This window comes from Protopterus annectens, chromosome 14.part0, assembly GCF_019279795.1.
Source record: "Protopterus annectens isolate FY-2018-M chromosome 14.part0, PAN1.0, whole genome shotgun sequence".
Classification (NCBI taxonomy): Eukaryota; Metazoa; Chordata; order Ceratodontiformes; family Protopteridae; genus Protopterus; species Protopterus annectens.
In genome coordinates, this window is record NC_056748.1 from 956,950,088 (window position 1) to 956,965,278 (window position 15,191).

At 38.8% G+C, this 15,191-nt stretch overlaps 1 protein-coding gene across 1 annotated transcript in view; it reads right to left on the reverse strand.

Moving 5' to 3' along the window:
• Positions 1–15,191, reverse strand: part of LOC122789363 (tyrosine-protein phosphatase non-receptor type 13-like) — a 2,815,362-nt gene that overhangs the window by 1,628,861 nt on the left and 1,171,310 nt on the right. The window lies entirely within an intron of this gene.

A 15,191-nucleotide genomic window follows, 5' to 3' on the forward strand; every position in this document is an offset into this window, starting at 1 on the left:
GCAGTCTGTCCACATGGAACTAAATTTAATTACAACAGGGTATACAAATCGAGAACCGTTATCACTCCCTCCTTGGTCAGATCCGACCACAAACTGATAACCCTGGCCATCCTCACCCCTCCACCTCCCCCAGTCAAAAAAAAACATAGTCAAAAACCATTCCAAAGCAAACTTCAAACTACTTGCATCCGAAGTGGAAAGCTTCACTATTCCCTTGCAGAAGGATAATGATATCCAGGATGTGGAATCCTACACCAAGGCACTCTATATGCATCTTCAGGTTTGCATGGACCATGCTATCCCAAATAAAACCAAGACTCCTTCCTCAAGCAAGAAGAAACCAGTCTGGTGGACCCGGCCATAAGCAAACTTTACAATAAAAGGAGGAGACTTACACAAAAAAAGGCCAAATCTCAAGTAGAAAAATCATCCCTGATCAGCATTAGTAAGAAATTGAGGGCCATCATCAAGTCAACTAAAGCTAATTTTGAAAAGAAAGTTGCCAAGGATAACCATAAGGCCTTCTATGGCTACGTCAAAAACCTAAATGGCAATGCTCAGGTCTGTTCTGAGCTAGTACAAAATGGAATAAAATACACTGACCCTTCTGACATTGCCAACATCTTGGCTGACAGGTTCAGTGCAAACCCCCCCCCCCTCACCACCTGCAGGGCCTATTACCATTCCAGGGGATTGTGTAAGTCCAATTATTACTGATACGTTGGTTAACAAAGATCTATCTAAAGCTAAAAACACTGCCTCCATGGGACCAGATGGTGTCCCAGGCTGTGTCATACACGAGCTCCAAAAGGAATTAACCCCACATCTTAATACCCTGTTCAGTCTCAGCCTCTCCACAGGATATGTGCCCAGAGAATGGCGCACAGCAACGGTGGTCCCGCTACACAAGGGTGGGGCCACAACTGACCCTGGGAACTACCGACCAATAAGCCTGACCAGTCTGATCTGTAAGGCTATGGAGCGAATCATTATGGAACTCATAAATGGAGAGATTGGGAACCTCCAGTCGCTGGACCCCACATAGTTTGGCATTGTCAAGGACAGATCATGCCTCCTGAACCTGGTGGATTTCTTTGAGAGAGTTACTCAGGCTATAGATAAGGGAAAGGAGGTACACATGGCTTACCTTGACCTTGCTAAAGCATTTGACACCATTCCCCATTCAGGTATTATTGATAAGCTCACCAGCCTGGGCATAAACCCTTACGTCACAAGATGGATCGCAAACTGGCTCTCAGACAGATCCCATAAAGTAAGAGTAGCGGGAACTATGTCCAAATCCAGACCAGTAACGAGCGGTGTGCCTCAGGGCTCTGTCCTGGGGCCCCTCCTGTTTGGCATATACTTCTCAGAAGTACACGCAAGCACGGCAGGGCTGTGGCTGACTAAGTTTGCGGATGACTGCAAACTGGGTGCTATAATAGAATCTCTGGCCGACATGGAGATCCTCCAGAAGGGCCTAAATGAGACTGATGCATGGTGTCAAAGCCATGGTCTCAAGCTAAATGCAAAAAAATGCGTAGTAATCCCCTTTGGAAAAAACAGAGTACCCGCAAACTACAACATAGGAGGTAATCCCCTGAAATCTGAAGAAGAAATAAGGGATCTAGGGACCGAAGTAGATAGGCAGCTTTCCTTTGATAACCATGTTGCCAAAGTGGTTAGAAAATCCTTCTATGTGACCCATCTGATCATGAAAGGGTTTGCATCAAGATCTAAGGATGTAATGGTGCCCCTCTACTCTTCCCTCATCAGACCTATTATTGAGTACAATGCACCAATTGGAATGTACCTGGCTAGACATCTCCAGCAGCTGGAGAGACCACAGAGGTACCTAACCAAGAGAATTACTGGCCTCAAACAGTTGCCCTATGCAGCACAATTGAAAAAAGCTGAGACTGTTCTCTGTTGCATACCGCTTTCTCAGAGGCGATCTCTGTCTAACGTACAGAGCCATGTCCAACCCAGAATTGTTGAACATGCTCAATCTTAGCAAAACCAAATCTACTCGAGCTACACGCTTTAGGGATATAAACCTCGACACAACAATGAATAGAACATGCTGGAGGGACAGATTCCCTTCACAGAGACTTCCCTTACTATGGAACAGGGTCCCGATCTACATAAGACAGAGCCCCTCACTATCACTCTTCAAGAGGAACCTTGATGAGTGGATGGGTAACAGAAAGTTCACAACGGGGATCACACTAACAGCACTACTAGATAGGGGCCAAGGGTACTAGCTGCTAGTACAAGGGTCTAGGGAACTACTAAAGGGGCGGTGAATACCTCACAACGTGGCTGGGCTAATATATGCCTTTGGGCAGATAGCTCAGTACCAACCTATGAACCTATGAGAAGGGTGAAATATACTTTGGAGAGAAAGGAAAAGCTGGATTTGCTGGCTATATAAGTTAAGATGCATACTGGACAGGGTTTGCCCATGAATCATTAAACACTGAAATGATCAAAAAAGGAGCTGTCAGAGACTACATGTATGGTAAATATAGGCCAGTTCTGGTGGTTTTGACATTATGTTACAAAGCAACAATAATTTTGGAGAGTGTAGCAATCAGCTTTTGCAAATTTACCAGTTATTTTGAACTGAATCTGTCGTACAGGATTCACTTTGTGCATGTGATTTAAAGAATATTTGAATGGAAGAATGATGATGTTTAATGATGTTTAATGATCATAGGATGGCTATTCAGCAAATTAAAAAAGGCCTATGTGCTTAACCCATATGTGTGTAAAGGAGAAAACTTGAGACTTTGAAATTAACAGATGTGGGCACATCAGCAGCAGATGTGGATGAAAAGGCACAAAAATCAGATTCATCTGAGAAGTTGCCATTGCTCATGGTCATCGGTGTTAAAATGGTTGAAGCAGCTGCATAAATTTCTAAAGATGTGGAACGTGGGTGAAAGAAATAAAGGGCCAGAAGAATTGAATATATTTGATGAAAAATAGACTTACATTTGATAAAATAAGATCATTAAAATTACATTATTTGAATCTAAAGGTTTGAAAACACCTGAAAATTTTGAAGCTTGGTATGAAATCATGACTGCAGGCTATATGAATTTAGTAAGCATTTTCAATGGCTTAAACTGCAGGTAAAACAAGTGTTAATATGGAACAATAAACACTGTTTTTATTACTTGATGACACATAACAAAGGAATTCAAATTTTATCACCCATACAATTAATACCTCTTGAACTTACTGATTTGATAGTACCTGCAATGCACAAGAATGCAGTATTGCTTTTTTCAAGTTTGTACATTTTATGAACTCTGATACATTATTAATTCTCTCAGAAGTAGCCAGAACCAACTTGCATTAAAAAGCTACTTTATGCTTCAGAACAAATATACAACTATAGAATTTAATATCACACGGTGAAATTAACCACTGTATGTGTTTAGAAACCACTTGGTGAAGTTAAGCAATGTTTACTTCATTTAACTATAAAACTTTGAAGGCCCTTCAAAATATGAACATATACAGTGGATATAAAAAGTGTACACACCCCTGCTAAAATGCCAGGTTTTTGTGATATAAAAAAATAAGACCACAATAAATCATTTCAAACCTTTTCCCACCTTTAATGTGAACTATAACCTGTACAATTCAATTGAAAAACAAACAAATCGGTTAGGGGAAACATAAAAAAATAAATAAAATGTACAATAAGCTGGTTGCAAAAGTCTGCACACCATTACACTAATGCTTTGTTGAAGCACCTTTTAATTTAATTACAGTATTCAGTCTTCTTGGGTAGAAGCCTATCAGCATGGCACGTCCTGATTTGACAATATTTGCCCACTCTTCCTTGCAAAAGTGCTCCAAATCAGTCAGATTGTGAGGGCATCTCTTGTGCACATCCCTCTTCAGGTCACCCCACAGATTTTCTACTGGATTTAGGTCTGGGCCCTGGCTGGGCAATTCCAAAATTTTAATTTTCTTGTGGTAAAGCCATTTAAATGTTTCTCTCTAGGGGGTATGACAAGACTATTATAGGGAATGCCTTACTTCGAGTTAAGGGGAAAACTATTAATAATGTGGCCACTAGATTTGCAGTTTATGCCCATGAGAAAACAGAAAAAATAGAAATTGTAATACATCTTTCCTTAATAGACAGAAAATGTATTCTGTTTCAACTGACACAGTATTTAGTGAGAAATTGATAGAATTGGTAAAATATTATTGGAATTTTTTGCTGCAGCATCATGATTTTTCTACCACCTTGTCCTTTTCCTTATACATCTTATAAAAGAGGTAGAAATTTAAAAGATATATTAGTGCACAGTAATTTTCAGGTACCAAATAAGTATTCTTATTAGGACCCTTGGTACTTCAGGTACCCTCCCTGTGGGGGCTGTTTGAGTTGTGTATATGTTCAGAATTTTTTTTTTTTTTTTTTTTTTTTTTTTTAAGATTAATGGTGTTAGGTTTGTACCTACTGACAGATATACTTGCAATACAGAAGGATATGCGTACTTAAATGCTCATGTACCTTATTTTATGTAGGGGAAACAAAGACAGCATTCCAACTAAGACTGCAGGAACACATAAGAGGTATTAAAAAACTTCATTTTGATAGTCTAGTTTCTCTGCATTTTAAATTATTTCATGGAGGTGATCCTTCTGATTTGCAAGATAGCATTCTGGAACAAATATACATTTAAAAACATGCTGCTATATAAAGAGTCTATTTTTCTTCTAAAGTATGGCACTTTAATTCCTTGGGGTCTTAACACTGAATGTAACTGGAGCATATGATTATCTGTTATTTAATAATTACTTTATTTTTGTGTATATATATATATATATATATATATATATATATATATATATATATATATGGAGAGAGAGAGAGGAGAGGTGCTCATGTTTACAAATTTATACTCCTTGAAGGCTATACAGTTGAGGAGCTAGAGTGTGGTTTATGCTCTTCTTTGAATTGTATTAAATTTGGAACAGTGTCCTTTTTGTGTTTTTTTTATTCTTTGCATCCTCAGTTGTATGCATAATTACATAATTTTACCTCATTCTTTCAAATCTAAGAGGAGAGTCATGATTCTTTGGAAAAACATTAATTTACCATTAATTATTCATGAATATGATGATCAGGATGATCTTTTTGCATTCATAATCTTAAAGCTTAACAATAGGTTATGGACTCAAGTTAATCTGTATTGGTTCCTAGCTATTGGACAAAGTCTTGATAAAAACATCTAGACTTTATTCTCAATAACTATAAGGGTGATTTAATTATAGGTGGAGATGTTAACTGTATATTGGAATACTCTGATACTAGCAATATGAGGAAGCTACAATTAACAGCCAATGCAAAAATTCTTATAAAATGAAAGAATCTCTTAATCTAAAAGATAAGTTTAACAAGAAATACCCTGGGTCATTGCTTTATTCTCATCAAGATCATAAATATAGTACACAGACAAGGATTGATAAAATTCTAGTCTAACAAGATTTGCTTCTAAGATATCTAGTTTTATCATTCCTTGTCCCATGTCTGATCACAATGCCCTTATTTTAAAACTTCAAACTAACTTAAATAATCTTTTTTATCAAGAATACCAACTTATATAACTACACTCAAAGAATTTAAACCTTGGTTAATCTCTGAATTACATTTCTTTTTGGAATCTAATAACACATCTGATATCAATATAGTCATGGATTGGCATTCATTAAAGGCTTATGCTTTTCGAAAATGTTAACTTGGTATAAAATAAAAGGAATGGGGTTCAAAACTACAAAACATCCAATTGCAACTTCTAGAAGTTAAGTCCAGATTTTCTAAAGCCAATAGGTCTAATACCAAAGAAAAAGAATCAAACAAGCAATACTTTGACATATTATCACATAAAACAAATTTCACCTTAGAAATATTAAAACTAACCTCTTACTCCTTATCACCTAAATACATGCATAATTTATTAAAAAGAGTTAAACTACATTCAAAAGTTAATAATATTTTAAAAGTTAGACATGAAATAAAATAAGAAAATCATTATGGATATTGGAGGCATTCTTAATGCTTTTAGATTCCATTATACATCTCTAAATCAAAATTCTAATTTTGATAATAAATCCTCCATATTAAGTTTTAATTTTCTCAATCTTTAGAAAATTCAGTCAAAATTTAAATCTGATCTACATAAATAATTTTTTACAAAGAGGTTGTGGATACAATCAAAAATGCAAAACTCAATAAAACACTAGGTATGGAAGGAATAATACTATGCATTTATAAACTTTTCCCCCATCTATTCTTTTTTTCATTAAACTTTAACTGTGATCCAATCTCAAGTTAAAACTCTGCTCTCCTGGAAATATTCATTAATTGCACCTATATATACCTATAAAGAAAACAAAGACACAGTGTTTTGTTGTTTTTATAGACCTACCTCACTTTTAAATAATCAGTATAATAGGATAAAAATATCTATACCCCATATAATTAATACCGATCAAAAAGGTTTTATATATCAAGCCAAGCCCATGATAACATTAAATGCATATTAACTCTTATTGACTTTTTAAACAAAAGGAAAGAAGAGGCCTTACTAATTAGTTTAGGCATTGAAAAAGCTTTTGTTTCCTTGAACTGGAATTATCTGTTCAATATTTTAGAATTATTTGATTTTCCTGAAACTTTTATTTCACTCTTCAAAAATATTTATATGAATAATATTGATTATATTAATTTAGATACCTTTACTTCAGAGCATATTCTTCTAATTAATGGTATTAAACAAGGGTATCATTTTCCGCAATTTTATTTGCTTTAGCCATTGAAATGTTTGCTAATTCAAATATTATCGGCATTGATATCTTTAAGCAAAGTTCTCCCAAATTATGCTATTTGCAATGATATTTTATTAACTCTTCCAAATTCTAGATCAATTCTTGCTGAACGAGAATCTATAATACATTTATTTCAAATTATTTCAGATCTTCACTTTAATCAAGCCAAATCTAAATTTTTAATACTAAAAAAAATCCAAATTCATATTGATGTCTTTAGATTAAATAATAAATGTTAATTATGATAGCATCATAATCACAATAAATAATCTTATTTCTAAATAAAATAACCTTATTTCCTTTAAATATAGACTTCAATTGATAAAGATGATTATTTTACCTAAATTATTACGTATAATACAAGCCATATCTCTTCTGCCTAGTAAGCATCACATTACTGAAATAAACAAACAACTCTTAAAATTTCTTTGGTTCCCTAACAAACTTAGAATAGCCTTTCTTCATCATATAAGAACATGGGATCTTGGAGGAATTAATCTTCCAGATATTGATACTTATATTAAAGCATTAATTGCTAAAATCATAGTAAACTGGGTTGATCCCAATTATAATTCTAATTGGAAAACTTTACACCTAACTCTTCTCATAAATGATAAAGAAATGCTAAATAATCATTTATTTAATAAAATATTTTATTCTAGTATTTTCTTTGCAAATGTTTATACAATAACAGTTTCCTTTTACAAATTCTATTTAAATATTATTTTTAAGACTTTCAAACATATAATCCATTCTAATATAGACACTAAGATTTGGTTTGAATCTATAATTCCTTCTAATATTACCAGAAAATGTTTCAATAAACTACATAGCTATGCTTTTGCTAATTGGGAATCTAAGATTTTGCCTGTTGGTGTCATTGTTTTAAAAATTTGAAAGTGAAAGATTCTCAGCAACTTATTAAAGAATTTAATTTTGATTCCCAGGATTGGTAATCAATGCAAATTGTGAGAACACAAACTCAGGAATTGTGTTTATCTCTTTCTCATTCTCAATTTAAAGACATTCTTGGTTTATTATATCATTTTCAATGAATTACATACAAATCAAAAATTGATAATTTAATTTCAAAACATTATAACATTTTAATAAAATATAAAATAATATAAATACTAAATTACGGAATCATATTACATTAGGTAATGCTTCTTCTTTAACCTCTGAACACAAATGTCAAATAATATCATCTATTAAATATTCCAAATGGTCTCAATATTGGCACATACTTAAATGGACATTGTTCATAGAGCCTTTTTACGTTTGCATGTATGTATTTTATGATTGTCCCCCTCTAAATTTATTTTGGTGTAATACAAATGACTTCTTAAAACTTTACTTTCAGATAATTTCTCTTTATCCAAGTTTTTGATTTTAATTAATGTATGTGAATACTTGTGATTTGAAGCGTGATAATGTTTTTTCTGTTATGGACTATCCTTGCAGTTTCAAGGAAATGTATTACCAAAGAATGGAGATCCATCAAACCACCTTCTTTTAGAGTCTTCTTAACCTTTTTTTTTTTTTTTTTTTTTTTTAAGAAACAGCCTCCACAGAATCTAAAGTAAAACAGCAAAAGATTTATCCAAGGTCATTTATCAAATATCCCTGGTTGAAAGTGATGACTCTTACTAACTTTTATCAACAGAATCTTATCTTGGATATCTAGGAATTAAAGTAAAAATTGATAAGTGAGAGTTAAAATAATCTTTGATACAGTAATAGCTATTATAATCTTTGATTTCAGGCCTCTGTATATAGTGTACATTGTTTTATTTATTCCTTATAATTCTATTATTCTATTATTACTTCTGTTATATTAACAATTGAACTTTTTTATTTTTAAATGTGCAATAAAGTTTCTTTGAACAAAAATAAAACTACTTTTCATCAGTATAAAGTAATGCTGTTTAACCATCCTGTGAGCTTCCTAGTCAAAGCTGTTAATAAACTATTATCAAGTGTTTACATTTTAATTTGTTTCACATGGTGAGAGGTGGTATTCCACATTTACAGATCGAAGGTTGTGAATTTCAGCTCTATATTACAAGATAGAAGCTTTACTTAATTGGATAAGTAAAGCTTGAACTTGTAATATCGAAACCATACATTGTCAAACAGCCGATTTAACCCAGGGAAACACTTCCCTTGGCATTCTATGGAGTATGCCTGTTTCTCCAATTTGGAGCGATCTCAGAATTGGTATATTAAGGTAGGGGGGTGTGGGGGGCACAGCCTCCCACACTGGGGGTGAAGCCCCCCACTTGATTTCGGATGTAAAGTTATTATTTATTTTTTTTTTGATTCGGCCAAGGAAAGTGTTTCCCTTGGTTGAATCAGCCGTTCAACAATTTTAGCTGTCGATATTACAAGATCAAGCTTTAGTTATTTGATTAACTAAAGCTTATATTGTAATATAGATGCTGAATTTCAGATCTCATATCCTTCAGAAAATATGCTCTTGTCATGGAATATCAGTTGAAGCAAAACTGGTTATTTACCACATTAGGTTTGTCAGCTACATATATAAAGATGATGAAATTCATTAAAGAATGTTTTAAGCCAGTTCCGTGTATAGGAAAGTATGATCCTACACTGGTTCATGGACTAAAGTATTAGACTGTGGAAGGTTGTGGATTCTAGCCTGTCCAATGGGCTTTCCTTTGAAGAGCAGTTCTGAGTCTGACATGCCATCTTTGTTCTGCGGATGTCGTAAAGAAGTTTTTAATGGTTTCAGCCCCTCCTTCCTATTCACTAGTCATGTTGGCACCAAATTCTATATTTAATTTCTTATTAGCTGTGAAAACTACAGCTGTTATTGGAACATTAGAGGGGTTCTCAACTTCTATGAAGAGGTCAGCTCTTACAAACAGTTTACCTCTGTTAATTTGCAGTCCCATGGCTTCTCCCTTTTGAGTGTGCATGTTTAATCTCAATTCTTTTATTTACTTTTTGTTGGCTGGGTTAGTCCTACTAGGCCAATGCCCTCTTTTCAGGGGAAACCAGAGTTGGTATTCATACAGACTAGGGGAAAGTTACACAGGACACTGGGGGATTTCTCCTAAGTGTCATGGGATCTTTACACCCACCTAAGATACCAACAATTTAGGCAGACGGGATCTCAATTTTATGTCTCACTCAAAGAATGGCACCCCTTCTTCACACTGCAGCATCAATATCAAGTACCTGGTGACGGAAAAGCCTTCCGATCTTCCTACAAAGGTGAATGTGCTACCTGTCAAGCCACTAACAATGTTATTCCTTATATAAAAAAATGCATGAGTGCTGTAAGCACTCCATGCAGGACATAAACTGTAGCAACTGCTCGTTATATTTGTAGCAAGCAGTTTGTAATAATTTAGAGAGAAAAAGAGCCCCAGTGCTCAATGCAGGGTATCATGTATAGCAACTATCTTTATTTATTTATTTTAACTAAAATGTGAGGAAGGAGGGTCGAGGGCAGGGCACAAAAACAGGACGTGAATGGCTGGGGGGGGCATGTCTTGTATATGGCTACCTGGATGATGTGCCAGTAGAAGGAAAAGACTTTTTTTCTTCTGCCCTTCACTTGAAGAGATGTGAGGATGGGTTGCTAGTTTGTAGGAATGGCACAGGGCACGGACTTGAACCAGCTACACTTCTGCCTCTAGATAACAGATGGGGAAAGCAGGAAGAAGCAGGAGCTGGAGGGTGGAGATGCATTGCAGAATATTTTTTTCAGCAAAACAATGAATCTAATGCTGAAATTATCTGGATGAATGAATGTGGACAAGTTAAAAAAAAAAAGTTATGTAATCAACATAACGTTCCATCTGAGTAGTTGTACTTCATTTGTCTTCAACCTGTGGGATATGGATCTGTATCAAATCTGAGCCGGCAACTTTGCTAGCATCAGCTCCGAGCTCCAAACTCCTCCCCTTCCCCATAATACACCTCCACTGCCTTCCTTCCCTAGATCGAGTTTGCTGAACTTATACTGAGAACCCGACCTGAAATATATACTTGTGACCTATACTGCAGCCAGTAGACTGATCATGCACCAAGGTCCAGGGGAAGGAGGGAAGGACGGTTGAAGACAAATGAAGTACAATTACTCAGATGGAACATTATGGTGAGTACATAACTTCTTTATCTGAAGTAGTTTACTTTATTTGGTCTTCAACCTGTGGGACAGAGTCCCCAGCTACTAAACTCCTGGGAGGCCCTCATGGAAGGATATTCTGGAGCACCAAAGGATGCTCTCCTTCTGGAAGTCAAATCCAATTTGTAATGAGAAATAAACGTATGAGATGAGGGCCAAGTAGCTGCAGAACAAACATCATCCAAAGACACTCTAGACCAAAAGGCCGCAGACCTAGTGGAATGAGCTTTCACCTGACCTGGAGGAGACATACCTCTGTCCTTATAGACCTGCAGGATGCATGAAGAAATCCATCTAGCTATAGTGACCTTGGAGATAGGTTTCTCCAAAAAGGATTTATAGAAGGATACAAACAATTGATCAGATTTATGAAAATTTTCTGTCCTGTGTAAACAGAATCATAACGGTCTGTGAACATCCAACATGTGGAGTTTGTATTCCATCTTGTTCATAAAATTAGGAAAAAAAACAAAGGCAAATTCATAGTCTGATTGATACTGACTAGTGATGCCACCTTAGGAAGAAAGGATGGCTTGGTTAGAAGGGAAACCCTATCTTTGTGAAAAATCATGTAAGGAATTTTGATGGACAAGGCCTGTAATTCTGAAACCCTTTTAGCAGAGGTAATAGCCACCAGAAAAGCTGTTTTCCAAGATAAAAATTTTAGATCTGCAGTTACGGCAGGCTCGAAAGGCGGAGCAACCAAAGCTTGAAGAACCATAGTAAGGTCCCATGGAGGAACAGGATCTTTGACCATGGAGCATAAGAAAAAGGTGCCTTTGATAAAGGCTTTATACAGTCTGGAAGAGGCTAAAGAGGCAGAATTATCGCCCACATGAATATGAGAGATGGGAGCCAACTGAACTTTGACGGTAGAAGAACTAGATCCGTGTTGAAAAATATCAGCTAGAAAATCAAGAATGGCGGAAATAGGAACCGTGAAAGGGTCTAAACTCCTTTGAGAGGCCCAAAAGGAAAAACATTTCCACTTGCTGCGATAAACCTTCCTGGTCGAAGACTTATGAGCAGACACCAAAATAGATCTAACCGAGGAGGATAGTCCAGGAGTCCTAGCAATCATGGGAACTGCAGCAGCCAAGCTGTGAGCTTCAAGCTGTCCAGATTCGGATGAGGCACCCCGAAGGATGTGAAATTAAATCCTGAATGGGATCTAGGATCCAGGGCAGAGCCAGATGGTGAGACCAAAGGAAGGGAAACCATACCTGGCGAGGCCAGAACGGGGCAATGAGGATCACTTTGCTCCCCAGTCGAAGAGCTTTCTGTAGAAACCTTGGAATGAGAGGTACTGACAGGTATGCATACAGAAGACCGGGAGGCCAAGCATGAACTAGAGCATCTCTGGGGGACTCCCCCTGCAGGGGGTTCAGAGCAAAAAATTTAATGCACTTTGCATTGAAAGGAGATGCGAAGAGATTGCAGCTAGGTTGACGCCACTCGCTGAAGATCTGTTCCACTACTGACAGATTCAGAGACCACTCGTAAGGCATCAGAATGGTCAAACTTAGCCTGTCTGCCAGGATGCTGGACCGTCCTGGAATGTGCGTTGTGATGAGAAAGCGACTGGTGGAGATCGCCCATTCCCACACTCTCATGGCCTCGCGACAAAGGGGGTAAGATCTGGTCCCTCCCTATTTGTTGATATACCAGACCACTGACATGTTGTCTGACTGAATTGAAATCATGCCCAGAGGAAGAAAGGCATGAAGGGCTTGCAATGCTAGAAGGAACACCCTCATCGCTAGGACATTTATATGCAAGCTAGTCTCTATGGAGGACCACAGGCCTTGGACTGTCCTGCCCGAACAATGCCCCCCACCCGAGTTGGAAAGCATCCGTGGTCACTGTGGTTTGGGTCTGGGCTGGAACAAAGGGTCGTCCCTCCAAAATGTCCGGAGAGCTCATCCACCATATGAGGGATGACCGACAGACTCGACTGAGTTGAATGGATATGTCAACGGCAGTACCAACAGGGACCATTGTACAGCTAGAGTCCACTGTAAAACCCTCATGTGTAACCAAGCACATGGAAGAAGAGCTATGGTTGCCGCCATCAATTCAAGAGCCTTCAACACTGATTCCGCCGTTGGAAGATGAGAATGGCAGATCAGGAAGACATGCATCCTCAGGTTTTGAATTCTCTCCGAAGTCAGGAATATTTTTCACTGAACAGTATCTATCCTGGCACCAATGTAATCTATCACCTGTACAGGCTTTAGAAGAGATTTGGATGTGTTGACTGTGATCCCCAAATGCAGGGCAAGTGTCAGGAAATAATCCCAGGTTTGAGAAAGTAGACGCCTAGTGGGAACAGTGAGGAGCCAATCGCCCAGGTACGGATAGACCTGAATCCCCTGAAGCCTCAGGTGAGCTGCTACAACCGCCATCACTTTGGTAAACACTCTGGGGGCTGTGGTGAGACCAAAGGGTAGGGCTCGAAATTAGTAATGACTGACTCCTAGCTGGAAGCGGAGGAACCTACTGGAGCTTCTGTGCATTTTTATGTGATAGTAGGCATCCTGGTGGTCTAATAAGCACATCCAGTCGCTCTCTTGCTGGTATTGCATGATGGACTGTAATGTGACCATCCGGAACTTCTCTTTAGCAACTGACAGGTTCAGGGTAGAGAGGTCCAGAATGGGCCTCAAGTCCCCCATTTTCTTTGGCACCAAAAAGAACCTGGAGTAGAAGCCCAATCCGGACTGATCTGGGGAGATGATTTCTATGGCTTGTTTTCCTAGCAGCTTGGAAATTTCCTGTGCTGCTGCCTCCCTTTGAGTGTGTGGTATGTTCAAGAGGTGTCTGGGAGATATGGGAGAACCCACAACGGGGATAGTGAGTCCTCTGGATATGATTTGAAGCACCCAGCGGTCCGTTGTTATGGACTCCCATACCACTGGGTGCAAGGACAACCAGTCAGGCAACCACTCAGGATTGCTGCCCCGGTCTGTTCGAGAAAGCTTCTTGAGAACCGAAGTTCCACGGACCCCCTCTGCCTCCTGCCCGGCATCCATTCTGTCCCCCTCTGCCTCTTGGGGAAGAAGAGCCCTGAGTGTCCCGGGAATACTGTGACTTCCGGAAGCACATCTTCTTTTGCCCTCTCTGGTTCCGGGAAAAGGACCTTTGAGGGCTAGAGCAGCAGATCCCAATGGCAGACAGTGTCTTCCCATCCTTCTCACTCTGGACTAATGTCGCCTTGACGGTCTTACTGAAGAGTGTAAAGCTGTCATAAGGGGCACTGGCAAACGACACCTTGAAGGGTTTGGAAAATTGACACCTAAGCTCTTGCTCCGAGAGTGGCTCGGATCTGAGCTGGTCGGATGCGAAAAGCTCGAGGCAGCTGTCAGTGTCAAGGAAGCAGATACCGTCGGCGCCGACCCCCTGACCAAAACCAACCTCGGATCCGAATACTCTGAACCTGAAGGTCTGATCGGAGAAGGAGAAATGGGTTGAAAGAAAGGAAGCGAGCTACCCCCCCAAAGGGAGGGGGGCTGGCAAGACTCTCATCTGGATCTGTGTAGAGATAAAGTGCCTCCACATCAGAGAAGGAACGAGTGGCCCATAACGAGGCCACGGACTCCGACCTGGCGGGTTGGGGCACCGAGGCCCGAAAGGCTGGACGTGTCTCTTCCGGCTCTGAGGAGAACCTTGGAGATCGGAACAGAGGGGAGTCAGGGATCCGAGCTGACTTGCTTGGAGAAGCAAGGTCCAGGGACCTCTTCCACTTTTCCCACATCTTCGACTCTCTTCCTTTCTCTAGCTTTCTTCTGCTCTGCTACACCAGGCTTTGGTACAGGAGGGTGAGTCCCAGCCAGGGAGGGAGGAGAAGCCAGGGGAAGAGATTAGGGAAAGGCAGCCACCACAGCCGCTGTGACTGACGCCGAAGACGAGGAAAGAGAGTCGGAAGGAGGAAGAAGACCTTTGAGGGCCAACTTGGCCTTACTATCCTTTATGGTGTGGTGGTTGAAGCCCGCACAGATGCTACAATCCACGCTAAGGTAGGCCACACCCAAGCACAAAACACACAGAGTGTGGCCATCCGCTGGGGATAGCTTATGGCCACAGTCTGTGCAACGCTTGAAAACAAGCTTTTCAGCCATGCTAAAGTCAGAAAGACATCCTTGAAAAAAGACAGGCAAATTTTTTCTAAAAGATC